Source organism: Sphaerodactylus townsendi, linkage group LG03 (genome assembly GCF_021028975.2).
Source record: "Sphaerodactylus townsendi isolate TG3544 linkage group LG03, MPM_Stown_v2.3, whole genome shotgun sequence".
Classification (NCBI taxonomy): domain Eukaryota; kingdom Metazoa; phylum Chordata; class Lepidosauria; order Squamata; family Sphaerodactylidae; genus Sphaerodactylus; species Sphaerodactylus townsendi.
This window is the reverse complement of record NC_059427.1, coordinates 48,631,816-48,650,194: the sequence shown is the minus strand read 5'-3', so window position 1 is coordinate 48,650,194 and position 18,379 is coordinate 48,631,816. Positions and strand designations below refer to the sequence as shown.

Here is an 18,379-nt window from a genome sequence, read left to right as displayed (position 1 = left end):
CCACTGACTCATGGTTGAGCGGGATTTTGAATTCCATTCTCCCCAGGCTTATTCTACCCATGTCTCTACCCTTGCTATGACATCATCGACTTAGTTACATTCCATTTTTGGTTCACTTTCGTCTGTGAAACAGAACTCAGTAGGCATTTATGAAGCTTTAATTATCCTACACATGTGACAAATGTATTTTCTGAATTTCTCTATGAAGCTGAGCATTTCAAGTAATCAGGTTGTGCATTCACAACCACTCATAAACAAACACTTCCAAAAACCAGAGGTATTTTAGAAGACATGTCGCTGATCATTGTTTGAGAAGAGCTGTCAAGTTACAACCTCTTATTTATTTTTTTAAAAAAATTAAGTTACATGAAAATGTCCAAAAATGGTTACCTCTAAGTTTCAAGATAGATATTGGCAAAAAATCTATATATTATAGTTGGGATGCAGGAATTTCTTATGCAAATATTAGGTCCTTCTATCCATGCAAGATAGAAAAAGTGCAGAGAAGGGCAATGAGGATTATTGAGGGATTGGAGAACCTTCCTTATGAGGAGAGGCTGCAGTGTTTGGGACTCTTTAATTTGGAGAGGAGACGTCTGAGGGGGGATATGATTAAAGTCTATAAAATTATGCATGGGATACAAAATGTTAACAGAGATAAAATTTTCTCTCTTTCTCACAATACTAAAACCAGGGGGCATTCATTAAAAATGCTGGGGGGAAGAATTAGAACTAATAAAAGGAAATATTTCTTCACACAATGCATGATTGGTGTTTGGAATATGCTGCCACAGGAGGTGGTGATGGCCACTAACCTGGATAGCTTTAAAGGGGGCTTGGACAGATTTATGGAGGAGAAGTCAATGTATGGCTACCAATCTTGATCCTCCTTGATCTGAGATTGCAAATGCCTTAGCAGACCAGGTGCTCGGGAGTAGCAGCAGCAGCAGAAGGCCGTTGCTTTCACATCGTGCATGTGAGCTCCCAAAGGCACCTGGTGGGCCACTGCAAGTAGCAGAGAGCTGGACTGGATGGACTCTGGTGTGATCCAGCAGGCTCTTTCTTATGTTCTTTTGTTCTTAAGATTGGCTTCCTATATCTGTGGATTCCCTGTATCACATCCCAGGGTATTCTAAAGACTGAAAACAAAGCAGAGAATGAGTACACATCACAAGACTTCAGTATAATGTATATCATTTTGTATTGTTCAGGCTGTGATACTGGTCTATTAAGATTTCTGCTATGGTCATTGAATAAGCACAATGTATATGGCTGGAGATTTGCCCATCCTAATTTTAATTTGGTGCATAATGTCTGAGCAATGAGAAAAATGCCCTGTTGGGCTAACAGGACTGTCTACTCACTTAACCCCGTGACCATCTTCTGAGGCCCTATTTTGGGTGCCTCTGCCTTCTGTGATTAGGTGAGTGGCAACCCATGATAGGGTCTTTTTGGTTGTGTTACCAAAACTCCAGAAGTCTCTTTCCCAGGGTTGTGCCCGTCCCGTTAGGTTGTTATCTGCTGACAGCAGCTGAAGACTATTTTTTGTTTCATGTTGCATTCCCTCAGTGATCTCTCCTTGCTGCTCGTTCTTTTAATTGTCGTTTTTATCGTTTTGTGTGTATTTTAGCTCTGGTTTTATAATAAAGGGATGTTAGTGATGTTAGAATAATTACCAGTGCCATTCTGCATGCAGGACATTTTATTGAAACACTTCCTTGTGTAGAGAGAACTGGTATTTGTCACCAGAAGGCAGACTTTCACTTTTAACCTATTCCCCTTATGTGGCAAACATCAGATTTTACCAGATGTGCCTGCAAATACACATTGCATGAACTAGAGGTTGTAGTAAATATCTCTCCAAAAAGCTGTATGAGAATCTGTTCCACATCAGCTAAAGAAAGGTATGCTGGTTGGAAATCACTAATATAAACACTCCTTCAAATTCAGAATGTTGTATACCCTTACATGGCTCCACCTTGGTGTATTATCATTAGATTTTCTTCTCTTTCTCTCTCCCTGACTGCTACCCTTGGCTTTAAGGCTGGGTAAATCTGTCTTTTGCTATGTTAATGAGTCTGTGGCCATGAAGTCTTCTTTGTGCCATTGCAACATATTGTCCTCATAACAATTTACAAGTGCTCTTTTAGGATTTTCAGTCATTTGTCTCAGTTATTTTTCTTCTTTTCACTGCTCAATTTTAAGCATTTAACTCAGTTTTAGTCAAGCAGACAGAGAATTGTCACTAGCCATTAATATTTCTTCAATGCCCAATTTCTTTCATTCAGCACCTTTCTGAACATTCATGCACTTAGTAAGGACATTTTTGGTGTTAAGAAATAATGTTCTGCCACTTTCTCTAAGGGCGATAAAACTTGTGAGTTCCTTAGATTTGCATGAAGTGCCGTCCAGTTGCAGCTGACTCACAGTGACGCTGTAGGATTTGCTTTTACTATACTAAAACCGGGGACAATTGGGTTTGAATCTCTGTTCTGTCATGGAAGCTCACTTGGTGATTTTGGCCTTATCACAACCTCTTGGCATAATCTACCTCACAAGTTTGTTGTTGTGAGAATGAAGCGGAGGAGGGGAGAACGATGTGACAAGCCGTTTTGAGTCTTGTTTATGTATATGAATGGTGGCCTGACATAGCATAGAGGGAAATGAATTCTTTAATAATGTTCATAATTCCAATATATTGTGCATGCAGATTCATCAGGAGGAATCTAGTAAATGAGAAAATATGACAAAATAACAATATAAATGTACATGATACATGGTTAAAACATTTTAAAATGTTATAGAAAAATTATATATAGGACAGTTCACAGCGTGTGTACAGAGTGCAATGTCTAATTACATCTTATTATAGAGAAAATTAAATAAACAACGTGTTGTACATTTCCTTTAAAATCACTTTTTATATTAATGCTAATTAGTACTGACTTTTCAGAATTTTTTTTTTGCCCCTGTGCAGGTATTAAGGCAAAAGTGAGCTGCTCCAGTTGGTACTGGCTTTTATCTACAAAAGCATCCGCCAAAAAATGTTCTCATTTAACCTCCTAGGGTGCAAAGTTTTTAACCTCAGACTCTACTCAGCTTCTTTCCTCAACAGAATTCTGTCATCCTGTCTATCTGATTTATATTGGATCCAAAACAAGAATGTGATTAAGACTGTTTAGTATTTTAGCAGTACACTATGGAGAGGTACAATAATACAACACTGCAGGAACTGAAAGCTGTGGAAGACAGAGGGCACTTTTGCACATGCAGAATAATGCACTTTCCATCCACTTTCCATCCACTTCGCAGCTGGATTTTACTATGCAAAGTAGCAAAATCCACTTGCAAACCATTGTGGAAGAGGATTGAAAATGCATTATTCTGCCTGTGTGAAAGTGCCCTATGTATGGCCCAGGTCCAAAAATATTTTGTAGAAATTTTACTAGTGAAACCAGAGTTAAGGAAGAGTGAAACACTGGCTCACTTCAGAATGCGATGCCATGGTTTAATTAAATTAACTCTAGTGTGATTATCTGAATGCAGACTTCTCCATCAACTGTGTATCAGGATTTGGTTATGATTTCTCAGCTACTTTTTGTTTTAATGAATGTTTGGCATGACATATAAATATGAACAACCTTGGCTTAATTCTGGTATGTTCCCAACACCCACCCCTGCCCTGCACTACAGAGAAAAAGTGATGAAACCAGCATTTGTTGAATCAAGCCAGGATTTGAAAGATCATCTTCAAGCCCAATCTTCCTTTCACAGGTAGGCAGCCCAATCCAGAGGGGGCCAAATCTCCTTCTGGAACTGGTTCAAACCTTCACTGGCATGAGTGCCATTCCACTGGCACAAGGGGCAAATGCACCGGTGGAAGGCGGAAGGGAAACTTACCCTGATGGCCAGGCACCGTGCAACTCTGCAGCGCCCAACCCAGAAGCTGCTTCTGTTGACCAGGCCTGCTAGTGCAAAACACTGTGCCAGCATGAGCAGGGGCATTCTGGGGTTGGGCTGGGGAGCAGAAACAACCTTAGTCAGCCTCCAGTGCCTGGTCAATCCCTGTGTTCTGGCGTAGCCACTGGCGGAGATGTGCCACAATTTTCATGGCATAACTCTGTTCTCCCAATGGGGGATTCTACAGTGAGTTTTTAAAAAACTTTTTTTGTGCTTCCCGTGCTGTGGGAAAGCCCTTTGGAGGGGGGTGGGGTGGTTCCACATCAGCACCATGAGAGAAAGAATTGCATCCATTATCCCACGGGGGAGGAAGCCAGGTGGCTCTTTCTTGCTATTTGTCACCGACCTTGGGTGATTGTTTTTTCTGTCTTTTCACAACTTCTTGGGAAAACAGGAGTGGGGGGGGGGGGGCTTACAACATGGAATAAAGGGGATGGCAAAGGCCATGTTTGTCAGAACTGGCTGTGTCAAGCTTTGGTGCTCTGTTACCTCAATAATAAATACTACTGATCAATACCTCAGAGTCTTTTTGTTGGCTTCAGGTTCCGAGACCTGACAGTGTGTCAGCCACAGAAAAGTGTGTTTGAGCATCCTGATCCACTATGAAGTGGCTGACCATGAGCAATCTCTCTCTCTCTCCCAGCCAAATATATCTCTCAGTGTTACCTGCAAAGATAAAATGGGGAAAATCCATCTTGAACTCCTTGGAGGATGGAAACGATAAATATGTAATAAATAACTTTGTTCTCCTCACCCATCTAGGCACTGTGCTATTTTGTGCTGTCAATGAGGTTATGAATTAAATGAAATAGAATCATAGAGTTGGAAGGGACCATACAGGCCTTCAAGTCCAAGCCCTGCTCAAGGTAGGATCTGCTTAGAGCACCCCTGATAAGTGCTTGTCTAGCTGCTGCTTGAAGGTTATCAGAGAATGAAGTTCTCCTCTGTGATTACATGAGCCTAAACAAAGTTAACATATAATTTCAGCTCCATGCTTGGCCCAATTTTGACTTCTCTGCAATAGTATTCTGAGCTTGAGATGGAGGATCACTGTACACACTGTACAGATTACTCCTTATCATTTGGCTCAGCCTATATGTATTGTCCTTTCTTATTGCTATTGCTGCCAACTGAGGTATCATGTATTAATCAGTAGCAAATATTATCTGGCTGTTGGACCTTGGAGAGTCAAAGCCAGGATTTTCTAAGTTGATCCAACAAGGAATCATTATTTTATTCTTCAAGTCAAGCCACAGAATGTCCAGCCACAGAAACAGCAGGCAAGTGATTCACATGGTATTGGAGATATGTCAAGCTGTTACTTGTTATATGTTACTCATTCAAGCATTTTGAGCTGGTTCAGCAAACAGTCACCCACTAAAACACACGTACAATCCTCATCCAATTGTTATGAGTAGGCTATATTTTGAAACTTACATCAAACTGTTACAATGACCTGGTCCACTTCTGTCCTCAGTTCTTTCACATTCTTTTAAAATCCTCCCCAGGTTTGTCTTTTTCATGTTCTCCTCTTGCCTCCTCCCTCTGATTTGCTCTGTTCTTCCCTGAACAGAAAGTAAAAATTTCATTCTTTTTTTTTCCCTTTCTCCACAAATTATGTATTAATTTAGAGATCTTCCTGCTGATGGGAATTTCTAAGGGAGGACTTTTCCCATGAGTACAGAACACTGACAAAAAAATGATACCGGCAAAAAAGATTGTTTTCATGTCCATGACAAACAATGTTAGGGTTGCCAGCTTCCCACTTAGGGCTGCCAACCTCCAGGTGGTGGCTGGAGATCTCCCTCTACTACAACAGATTTACAGGCAAAAAAGATCAGTTCACCTAGAGAAAATGGCTGCTTTGGTAGGAGGAGTCCCATCCCTCCCCCATCCCTCCCTTCCCCAAACCCCACCCCTAAAATCTCTAGGTATTTTCCAATCAAGAGCTGTCAATCCTATTCCCACTAGGTTTGGGACTCTCCCACCCCCAGCAGCTCCCACTGTGTGCCACTATTCAGCGAGCCTTGCAAAATACGGTTGGGAGCATGATCAGCATGCATGGTGTGAAGAAGTTTCTTCCAGTGCAACCTGAAAGTGATGTAATCTCCTAGGGGTGATACTCTAACATTCACCCAAAATTCTATTGTTTAACCATAGTTTTAGGTAGCTTAACCATAGAGTTTTGGGTAAATGCTAGAGATTCGCCCAGCATGATTAAATCCCATTAAGCTGTAGAGTTTTGGGTAAATGTTGCAGTGTCATCCCTGACAAGATGACATCACTGCCATGCCATGCCAGAAATAATATCATTATACCAGAACTGTCAATTGATCTCCGCACAAAGTCCCCTCCTCCCCATTTCTTGTCATATGCATAACATTCGGCTGCACTGTGGGCCAGGCTGATTCAAGCTTCGGAGTACGTTCTAAAGCTCTGCTTAGATTTGAAGCCAAGCATACAATATCTTTATCACTTGGTCCAAACTGTTGGGTAACTGCCTCAGGTGATGAAATGATATCCTGTGATCTCTCAATCATGTGATAATTAACAACTAGCTGAAATAGTACACTGGAGCAGGGAAAGCAAAGCATGCTTTTGTTGTCATGTGATGTTTGAAGGAGGGCTGGCAGATCTCATTTGTGCTGAGACTTGTATGCTCCTGAAGTCATTTGGGATTCATGTGTCTCATGAGGAGTGAAATCCAGGAAACCCACACTACAATAGACAATTATTCCCTTTTGGCAAGAGGTGTTTCACTGCAGCCCTCAGCTTTAGGTACAGTGTGTTCTTGTATGTGTAATTTTGGCTTATTTCCCTGCAATGTGGGATCAGAGAAAGGCCCAGAAGCAGTAGATGCATATAAGCTGTTTTGAACTTTTCATTGCTAAATGAATGATCTTAATGCACTGAAACTCCTAGCTGTCTCCAGAAGTTAATTGCTGGGAGAAAGAGCTTGTCCTTCGAACAAAATAGGAAAAAAGTAGCGTTGACAAAAAAGAAAAGAAAAGAAAGAAGTCAGACTCAGATTACACATATTGCAATATTGTTGCTCAGCAGCAGTGATTTGGGCCCCTTCTGCACACGCAAAATAATGCGCTTTCAAACCACTTTCACAACTGTATGCAAGTGGATTTTGCTATTCCGCACAGCTTGAAAGAGCACTGAAAGCAGTTTGAAAGCAGAATTATTCTGCATGTGCGGAATGAGCCTTGGTGTGGAATGGGCTTGTTTCACACAGTCATGCAATATCCAAAGTCGTGGATGCAGTCCTTATTGATTAGATTTTTCTTTCCTCTGTCTGAATTCTCCTTGGCCATTTATGCATTTTTCACTTAACCTGCAGCTGTTGACTTCATAGTGGGGTTTCTCCATGACTTTCAGTTTTGACCTGATCCCCCTGCTACAAAGTGTCCCTAGCTGAGCTGAGCTGATTTTTCCCACCCACTACTGCTTTGCTTGTTTCCTTGCATCCCTCCTTTGGTGCATTTTTGTTGTTGTTGCTATTTTCTGTCTTTGGTCTAGCATTATTTCTCAGGAAAAGGCAGAGAGGAGCAAGAAATCCCGAAGAGAGAATAATGCATAGTCATCTCCTTTGCTTTTCCTGCAAAGGCAGGGTGAAAGTTGCATTTTATCCACTTTCAGAAAATGTGGGGATTCTCTGATCTGCAGTCTGGTGAATTTGGTTGCAGGGAAAACATGTGTGCAACCAAGAATCTGACTCAAAGAGAATGTATGCTACTTGCAGAGCAGACCACGAAGGCATAAATGACCATTGAGGCAAAAAGGCATTCCTCTGTAGTATCTCCCCAGGTTGGTTGTTTGGTTGTAAAGTATATTTGTGTTTTAATTTTTACTCTGCATTTGTGTGGGGGGTGTATTTGCATATGTGTAAATGGCATTTTAAAAAATTTAATAAAGAGAAAAAAGCAAGTATTAGTGGAGATGTTTTGTGATGTCTAAAACAGTGCTGATTCAACTTCAGATGTTCAGATTAGCAAATTGTGTGTCTGGTTCAGGCAGGGAAATTTTTAACACTTCCCTCTTCCTGCTGCAGACATCTGACTCCCTTCTTATGCTGTATCTGGGAATTCCTTGCCTCAAACAAACAGCATTGGTGGGAGTGGGTCATTTTGGGCTGCGGCAGGAGAGGGAGTCAAGTTACCCTCCACAGACAGAAAGCCCTACTCTCCTTGGAAATCCTCTGTGAGAACCTATGACTGCAATTATCATATAAATAACCAACATTCTGTTCCATGGCAAATCTGTAAAGCATAAAAAACATTGCCAAATATTTGGCAGGTGAACAAAATGAATTGCATTCTTGTTTCACAAATCATGTACTTACATAAGATTCCCACACTCCTGTCTAACCATTTGATGCATAATTGGTAGCATGGGAAGAGTCTGAGGAATTGTGAAGAATCAGATTCCATAGGGCAGTCTTGCACTTTTGGGGAAAAGTCCACACTGATATTGTGAACCAAACCAGTGCAGGCTATACCATCTTCTTCCCGAGTACTGTGATAATTTGCTGCACTGTTTCTTATAGTAGATCTCTACCTTGAGTCATGTGTTTCTGGTAGACCACCACATATGGCATGTGTTGTCCATACAGTGGCTTCTTATAAAACTTTGCTCCCTGGGATTGCACATGGTCAAAATGGTTGCTTCCCCCAGACCACCGGCAAGAGTTCTGTCCCCTTTGATGGTCCCTCCTAAAAACCCACCCTCCCCAGAAGAGCTTCCTCCTTACTCCCAAGGGTTTTTATGAAATCCAAGTCCCCATCCCTTTGCCCTAGTTAGACTGGGTCAAGGAAGCTTTTCCTGCTACTTTCAGGAAGCTTCTTCCTGACGTCCTTCTATCTTTTTAAGACTTCTAAATCTGTGATACCTGTTTGGAGAAGGGAGATGGGGTTTGACATCCCACTGTCTCTTGCTACCTCTATAATAATTTCTAGAAATGTGGCTAAGGTGAGGCAGGCAAGCATCTGAAATTACTTCCCCCTCCTTCCTGCCCAGAGGGGAAAAATGGTTAAAATGTCCCTTCAAACTTCAGTGGAAGAAGCCATTTTCATTATAGGGTACGGTATGGAAGGCCCTGTTTTTAAAAAGTTTCCTGATTTGAAAATTAGCTTCTACTATTCAGGGCATCCATGATGACCATGTATGCTAAAGGGAAAGGGTCTATTTGATAGGATTTCAGTTTTCATGGAGCTGGCTTAATGAAATATTAGGAAAGTGAACTGATGAGAAATGAGGCTGTGCAGTGCTGTGGAATAGAGAAGCTGTGTACGTTCGCTAAAAGGACTTGTCAAGACCTTGTGAAGGGAGAATCCATTTTTTTTGCTAAAGATTTAATAAAATCCTTTTGCCTTTTTCATGAGCTAAGAAAGTTCAAAACAGCAGGTGCTGCTAATTGAAGGGTAAGCATTTAACTCCTCAAGGTCACGATGGCGTTTTCTGGACAGATAAAATATGCCGGGATGTTTCTATCTTGATTTCTCCCTCCACACAGCAGCCGGTCAGCGCATTCAGGCCGGGAGGAAGAACTCCAGGTGATTATGCATGACCCCTGGTTTACTTTCATTTTCTTGCCAACATTGCTGGGCATTCATGAACTGTCCCGTTTTCCAACTTTCTGACTGGCTGCAGGCAGTGAGGCGGGGAAAATAAATCGGTCCATCTCCCGTGGTGTTTGCATGGGAGCAGGATCAGCGAATTTTTTTTTCAAAAGAACCGCCAATTTAGTGTTTTTTGAAAGTTGCAGGATAAGGGAAATCTTGTGGGGTGGGCCCGAGTTAGACCCGGAAGCCATGCAGAAATCATGGCCGAACCGGGATGTTTCATCTTTTTATCTCAGGATATATGGTCCATGCAGAAAACGCCTATGCTTGTTAGGGAGATGGAGTCATCTTCATTAATTTCAACCGGCTGAGACTAGTTACTTTGGAGAATGTTTGAGAAGGTTTCATTTCATTTCATAGGGAACAGAAAAGTCCATTCACAGCCTATATTCTGATCAAGGTGGGCCCTGATTGGTCAGTCAATGATCACTTGCTGTGGTCAGCCTAAATCATAAATTGATTTATTCAGTGTCAGCAATTAGTTCTATGCTTCTTGCCCTCCACTCTGGATTATTTACATATTTAAAGAACTGTGGATTAGATTCCATGAAGCACAAATGCAACAGCATTCCTGGACACTGATCATTTTCTCCCTGTCCCTTCCACACAAACTCTTCCAGACTTCCCAAAAGCTTTTTGAAGGATGTAAGAGTCACTACATGTACAAACAGCCACATGGTCTGGGAAGCTCTAGTGAGCCCAGGGAACGAAACAAAATCGCTCCCATGTTCCTCTTTCACCAGCAGCATCTCTGTTGGTACAACCAGCTGTATTGGTGAAAAAGCATTTTTAACCCAGGTTCCACTCTCTTCACTGCAGTTCTGCATGGCTTTTTGTCCATTTGTGTCCCACAACCTCCAGGATCAGCATTTCAGAGGTCTCAGGGGGTTGATAGGGAAAATTTGGGTTGGTTCTTGCCAACCCAGAGGCTTTAAAGAGGCATCTGCCAGAATGGCTTGGGCATAACTAGCTCCTTTTTAAGGCCAGATGTTGTTTCAATCTACCTTCTAGCCCCCAAATGTTATGATTTTATTTTTGGCTCATGTGAATGAGCTCTTACAGACACAATCACAGGGTTATAATTGCTCCATTTGCTCACAGTTAATTGCCCCTATCCTTACTCAAACATATTAACCAAAGCAGAAAACTTCTAAATTCATTCCTGGTGAAGAACGAGGTACTCTGATGCCCCAGTAGTATAATGCTAGGAATTAAACACAACAAACAGCTCGAGCTCATTACACGGAGCATGGCGAAAATCAAAAGGCTGATGACACCCTGGTTGGACGTGCACACTCCACCCTTCACAAAGCTGTCTTCTTTCTCCACAAAGTCATGTGTATGTTGAAACAGTACTATCCAGTGTTTTTCAATATAAAAAATAAACAGGAACCGGGACACCATTTTTTTTTTGCTATCTGCTTTTTCCCCTCACCAGTAGCATATGATTTTGCTCAGAAGGGAGCAAAGGGCACAACATGAGGATAGGAGAAGGTGGATTTTCATTATAACATTTTTTTTTCTGCATGGAAATATTTCACAATTCAGTTTTTCTCCCTTAGAGAGGACTTGATGTTGGAATGGAAACAACTTAAACCCTTTATAAACAGACATCACTCAAGGTAAACAACAGACCCAGAATATATTCCAGCAGGCATGTTGCAGACTGTACATATTTGGGCACGGTGACATCATGATTTTATTACTGATGGCTCACTAATTTTGGAACCGTCTCAAGAAGTTCTGCATCATGACTTAATGCAAACAGGCCGACCGCTTTATATAACTTTACCTCCTAGCTGTGGTAATCTAATTCTTCTACCTCCATTTTTTGAAGCACAGGGCTGGACTGAAACCACTCGATCCTTTTTTGGTTGCTTTTTTTGCCGTTGCCAAAAATGTGTCCCATTTTCAGCATTCATTGGCAGTCTTCTCTGAAATGTTCATCCATATTCATTTGGAATGGCGCACCCATCACCATCATCACACAGTCACATAACAGTGCTAACCAGCCCAGTCTGCCATTTGCTATTTTTACTCTTATGTGCTCCTGCTCCCTGAGTAATGACATCATGCATCATTCCCTTCAGGCACTGTTTCCACCAATGTCTAAATTTAGTTTACAAACTCCTCAAGATGGGCTCCTATGCTCTTTCATGATTTGTTTCTCTTCAGTAAGAGAGGTCCTATGTCTTTCCCTTTGTAGAAAAGACTTGGATATTTGATACGCATACTGTGAATTCTCATACATCTGGCAATGCTGATGCTATGTCAAAAACTGCACACACACACATATATGCACACACAATTTGTTTCACTGTGCATCCCAAGATTGTCAATTATCATGTCAATGGTCATTTCTGCATGACAAAATTATACCTGTGTACCACTGATTTCTTAACATTCAGCTCTGTTTTATCCCAGTTTGTCTGTTCACATGGCTGCCCATTTTGTAAAGAAATCCAGTGAAGACCAAAAGGAAATGGTCCAGCTTGTTTCGCATGAGCCCGGGACTTTTGTATTTACATTGCAAATGTATCTGAGCATGCCCGGTGTCCTGCATTCTGATTAGTTGTTGTTTTTGAGTGGCAGCTGCAAGTGTATCTGAGCATGCCCGTTGTCCCGTGTTTTGATTGGCTGTTGTTTTTGAGTGGAAGCTTGAATGAATGTCAAGCGGGGAGGTCAGGCAGCTGGGCAGGAAAAATAAACTGGTGCTGCTCCTGATTGGCATTTGCACTGTAGTAGGCTGTAGCAGGTTCACTCTGAGATTTTGAAAAAAGAACCACCAATTTGACAGTTTATGAATACCCTTGGATGAGGGAAATATTGCGGGGCAAACCTGCTTTAAAACTAGGAACCATGCAGAATTTTTGCACAGAATGGGGTATTTCTCTTGCTCAACCCAGGATATTTTGACCATGCAGAAACAACCATCATGAAATTTTCTGAAAGGGTGTTAAAAACGCTGCATCAGGACTCACATTCATAGTCCACTAAAAGGGCAGTGTAAATTCGCCCAAAATTGGCTTCACTCCAGGTACCTCAGCTTAACTAAACTGTACATCAGCAACAGGGTGTTCTTTTCCACATGACTCAGTTCCTTGAGTGTGTAACAGATATCTTATTTCTCTTCCCTATCCTCTCTCTGTAGTCTATTTAAGCTTCAATCTGGCAAGAGAGGGACCATCTGCCAGGCATAAATCAGGGCTTTATATTGGACAAAGTCTCTAAGTTATATTACCAGTGGAGACCCACAACAAAATGTAGCCAGAGGTGATTGGCTTGCTCCTCATTACCCCCAATTTAGCCCAACACTTAAGCTGAAGTATAGAATATGAATTATGGAGAAAGTGGACACCCTGTTAAAAAACAATTGATAACATTTTGTTTTGGACTCTCACTTGTAGGACAATAAATATTGTTCATAAAGCATGGAAGTAGCAAGGAGCTAAACTTTAACTTCATTAGTTTTGAGGTTTGGACTCAGGACTAGAAGGGGGCTTTCAGATTTGTTTGAGTTTTCACAACTCTTCTATTAATAAAGGTAAAGGGAGTCCCCTGTGCAACTACTGGGTCATTACTGTTACTGGGTTATGCCAGGCAATATTTTCAAAGTCTTCACCTGCTGGCAAAATACACTGAGGCTGAATTTCCACTGAAAATTTAATCTAGATAAACCAAGTTTCAAAATAATCAGCACCTTTTCATCCAGGTTCCAACATCCTCACTGCAGCATGTTTCTAGTGAAGACATCTAGCCCTGCCCCTTGGGGGGGGGGGGGTGTGCTTGCTGTCAGGGGTGCAATTGTTAAGCTGGCAGTACCAACATTTCAGAATATCTTTAGGAGACCTTTCTTATGATACCACCCAGGTTTGGTAAAGTTTGGTTCATGGGGGCCAAAGTTATGGACCCTCAAATGTGTAGCCCCCATCTCCTATTAGCTCCCATTGGAGTGTTTTTTCAAAAAGGTGCATATACAGGTCCAGGAAAATCCCGTGATAAGGGGGGTGAGGAGAAGCAATAGAAATGGGACTGATCTGTCCCATTTCTCGAGGGACAGATCTCGAGGGAACCTGGATATTTTGGGTGACTATCCCAGGATTAATCGCCAGTGAGAAAATCACCTGATAGAAGGAGACAGATGAATCTCCCTGGGGAGGGAGTTCTAAAGTTTTGATAAAACAATGGAGAATTCCCTTTCTATGTATTTATGTATTTTTTTTATCCTACCAAATGAGTTCATGTTCCCTCGATTTTATCTACACAATAGCCCTGTGACATACATTAGGCAGAGAGAAAGAGAGAGAGAGTTACTGGCCTGATAAGGTTCATGTTTGAGAGGGATTTTGAATTTGGATCACCCCAATCTCAGCTCAGCGTACTAACCATCGAATCATGCTCTAGGCTTTCCATGTGCTCGTGCTTGGGCAAGAGATTTCCCATCCACAACTCCCATTGCCCACCAGCACTCTAGCGGCCAGGAGAAAGGGGGAAAATAATCATAGTTGGAGGACGATGTAACAGCATATTTGTTTTTTCCTCCAAATGAGATGTAGCATTGTTGCGTGACAGTGGGCTTTCCCCACTGACAGAGTTGAACTGGTTTCTACCTAGGTTCGCCTCAGTGAATCCCCACTGCCACCGAGCTCAACATTGTTTTGTCTCAGGCCCCCCCCCCCCCCCCGCCCGAACTCCTTGTCGCAGCTATGAACTACACTTTTCTGCCGGAACTACACTTTTCTGTCTGTCAGAGAAATCTCACCAACAAGTGGGGAAGCATTGAAACGACACCTCATCCGTTCAACCAATCACGAGTCACTTTTGTGGCATGCGCACAACATGAGAGTTGTGGCGGGCAGAAAGCGCATGTAACTGTAAACTGTAAAAACTGTTTAAAAAAAGAACGCTCCCGTTTCCTGCCATAACACAAGCTCCAATCATGATCGAGGAGCGAAACAGGCATCAAGATGATCCCACCCACTTAGGTCAGTTCCAGGAGGCCAACTCAGTTGCTGTGGGGACAGCCTGGAATCACCCTCCACTGAAGGGAACCGAGTCAACCTTAGCTCCTTCTGTAGTGGGGAAAGCCCCAGTATCCCCATACCCCTAACCCCCAACTCTGACCTCCTGCTAGTTGCTAGCTGGCAACCCTGTCACTTGCTCACTTTGCTTTATCTGAGGAATACCAGGAACTGTGGTTCTGTGAATCTACTTCAGATGTCTGTCAGAGAAACCTCACCCACAAGACTCCAATTCCCAGGGATCCCTGACATAACCGATATCCCCAAGGCAGTTGAACTGTTCTAGAGCCAGCGTTACATTTGTAGTATGGATTAGCAATGAATACCTTCCATTTGAACTGCAACTTGATTGCAAATTAAAATATTTTCCTGTTTTTTCAAACAGTCCAAACGTGGTTGTCAGCCACCTTCAACTACCATAACATGCGAAAGGCAGCATACAAAAATGTTCCAATGAATAAACAATAAAGAAAAGCATTCAAAATTGTACTGCAAACACTTTAGGCATCCATGTGCATCCTCCCCCCTTATGCATCCTCCCCCCTCCCATCTGTTGCCCCCCCCCTAGTTTACCTACAAAAATAATTGTTATGAAAGAGATGCTTTCTTTTGTTTGCCGTAGGCCTGCTGGGGTTTAAAGGAGAGATACAATATGGGTGGTCTAGAATTCTGTATCTCAGTTGGTGATTCAGTTTTCACATTTTTAAAAAGTAGAAATGTATGAGATTAATATCTAATAAATAATACATATCCTGCGATACAGATACTACATCTGGTTATAATGTCATGTGTGATATGCTTGCCTCATGAAGGCTAGATGTCGCGCCTCGGCTTTATTGAGAGGGGGAGGAGTCTTGTTCCTCCTGTTCAAGGTTGGGAAAGTTTTTAAATCATCTGTTTCCCCCTTCTCCCTTTGGGCTACCCCTTCAACTCCTTAATCCAGGGGTCTTCAAACTATGGCCCTCCAGATGTTCATGGACTACAATTCCCATCATCCCCTGCCAGCATGGCCAATTTTTAACATTTTTGTATCATATATTCATTTTTTTTGTATTGTACATATATATGTATAGTTATGAGATGGGAATCAGTAGTGTAGGAAGAGTCCCACTGCAGATGCAGTTCCCGCAAAGTTATTTTTATGATTTTATCTGAATCCTCCAATTAAGCATGACTCTGAGCCAGTTGGATGTCCTATAAAAAGTTCTGGTTTGTCAGATTTTGCCGTATGTGTTGTTGTGCGCTTTTCTGTGTCTAATGAGAACTGGTATTCCCATGGAAAGGGATTAATTTAATTAGCATATACATCGGGGGAGCTGAATTGCTCGTTTGCAAGCAAGCCAACATCTCTGCTCATTTCGGGGAAACCGTTTTAATTTTACAAAGAAATATTACGATGGTCTCCTTTCCTTCTTAATCCATGCAATTGTCACAAGGTGCTGCTGTGTATACTGATGCGGTCCTGAGTTTCAATTTGGATGAGTTCCAAATAGATGTCAGTGCTCTTAGCCCCTGTGTTTTTAATTACCCAACACCAAGAAAAGTCAGAGTTGAGCAAACTGCCAGCATTTCCAGGAGACTGATTGCATTCACAAATCTTGTAATCTTTTTTATGTTCATTTAGAGAATACTACCAAAAAAAAAATGGCAATCAGAACTTGGCCAGCAAATTAAGCTCTTAGTCAAAGATTAGTTCACATCATCTGCACTCCATTAGATGTTCTCTCTAGCCAGGGAATATAATGCAAGCAGTATCTTCAAGGGGGAATAGCTTCTGCTTTTGCCAAGTGTTTGCAGCTGACTGGCTCTTTCAGTGGTGATATCGGGAGCCACAGGGCTATGGGCATAGAGATTCCAAGCTCTCTGCAGTATAAGGGATTATGTGGAACACATCTAATGCATTTGGGGTTTAAAAGATTATTGATGACAAGTTTGTAAAACAGTCAGATGACAGCGTTTCCATGTGTTGGCAATTTTGTGCTAGGACCAGTTTCCGTGCAGGATAGTGATCACACAACAAGCTAAGTATGAATTATGCCAGTATTTTCCCCTATTACAGTAGGTGTTCCCTAGTGGATGCTTCAGTGACCTTTTCCCTGGGGTTGCCATGTGCCAGTATGGCATTGGCTACTTTGTGATCTTCCTTCCTTTTCTTTTCCCCCACAAACCATTTATACCAATTTTTAACCAAAAAACCCCCACCAACTTAAAATGGTGAATTGTACAAAAGAGTGAAGTACAATAGAGGTATCCCCCCAATATAAAATTTGTCCTTAAAGCTGCCAATATTTCAAAACCTATAAAACCAGTGAACCCATGTTCACTCTCAAACTCCATTAACTGACTGCAAGGAAAATGTCAGCAATAAAGTATTTCCTTTGTGCACTGTATTTCCTGCCAGTTCAGCAAACTGATTTGTTTGGATCTTGGCTTTTGTTGGTGTTACTTCTTCTGGTACTCCCCCTACCAAGGAAAATTTCCCTCCTCAGCAGCTATGAAACTATATACCACTTACTGAGGACATCTGGAAAAAAGAATGCATATAATTTTATATAATCATAATAGAACCCATGGACTTATGAAAATGAAAAGAAATGTTATGAGAGGAGGGAAATCTGGACTGCCATAAGGGTCCAGACCCATTAAAAAACTCACATATACTATGAGTTAGAACTATGTTTTAGATATTTATGTTCATCATTCAATTAGAGTAGGTTCTGCACCGAGGAACTCTCCTGAAGTTCCTAGTGAAGATCAGGGGAACTTAAATGAACTATGACTTAGGTCATGATGGAGAAGGCCTGGGCTTTGCTGCCAGATGAGGCTGCTCTAAATGGTGGGATATCCAAGAGACCATAGTTAGAGCACAGGGACATATGGAAGTAGATATAGAGGCATACTGCAGTGTCGAGTCAGTGGGGCCAAGCTGTCCATTGTATGGTGCAGTATGGAATCAACAGGGCCAACTTGTTCACTGAAGTGATGGGAAGTATGCTTTCCACAGTCTGCAGCTCTAGTGAATGTGCCAGCAACGGGGCAGACTGGTCCTGAGCAGTTTTGGGAAGGGAGTTTGCCACAGAGTTTGGCAAATTCCAGAACATTGTATCAGTGACACAACATCACTTCCAGGTATATGTTGAAAGTTAAGTCTTATTGTCAGTATCCCTGTCTCTGCTCCCTCCCTCTCCCACTGGATGTCAGCCAATAAGCAAGCAATGCAGGCATACACAGCTGGCTACTGAGAGTGACTAACATGCATGCGAACTGTCCATCACTCCTCTTGATGGTACAATCACGAATAGAGTATCTACCCTCCAATCCTGTACCTTGTGATCGCAATTTTCCTTCGGGGGGTGGGGACAATTTCTTCAGTGGGAAATTGGGCAGTTCCATTATAACATTCCCACTGTCAGTACCAGTGGGCAGTTGGAAGCTCTGTCAGAGTAAATCACTTTTCTAGTGATCTGGCCAGCCCTGGTGAAGACAAAGAAAATTCTAGAACAATTATTAATTTATATTTGTGCATCCCATCACCCTTATTATTTGTGCTTCTCCCTTCCTACCCAAAGATAGTGAAGGGGTCCACCTATCTGGGTTCCATCCCAACTGCACACAGGAGCATAGGACCAGGGGGCACGCGGGGGAGTGGTGAGGGCATTCTGGGGGCATGGCGGGGGTGGATGGGACATGGCAGGGGCGCAGGGTGCACACATACCCCGGGGTGCAGTTCCTCCTTGCTCCGCCCCTGACTACGAATTACTGTGTTAGGGG

At 42.2% G+C, this 18,379-nt stretch overlaps 1 long non-coding RNA gene across 2 annotated transcripts in view; it reads right to left on the bottom strand.

Moving 5' to 3' along the window:
• Window positions 1-2,654: 2,654 nt before the first annotated feature.
• LOC125429452 overlaps window positions 2,655-18,379 on the bottom strand; it is a 34,409-nt gene continuing 18,684 nt past the window's right edge. Inside the window, exons 3-4 of one of the 2 annotated variants that reach the window (XR_007243989.1) lie at window positions 5,398-5,525; window positions 2,655-2,726 (exon numbers count right to left, since the gene is read on the bottom strand). This is a non-coding gene — a long non-coding RNA (uncharacterized LOC125429452). Of the gene's footprint in view, window positions 2,727-4,493; window positions 4,627-5,397; window positions 5,526-18,379 lie in introns of those variants that run through there. The other variant, XR_007243990.1, reaches the window with a different exon arrangement.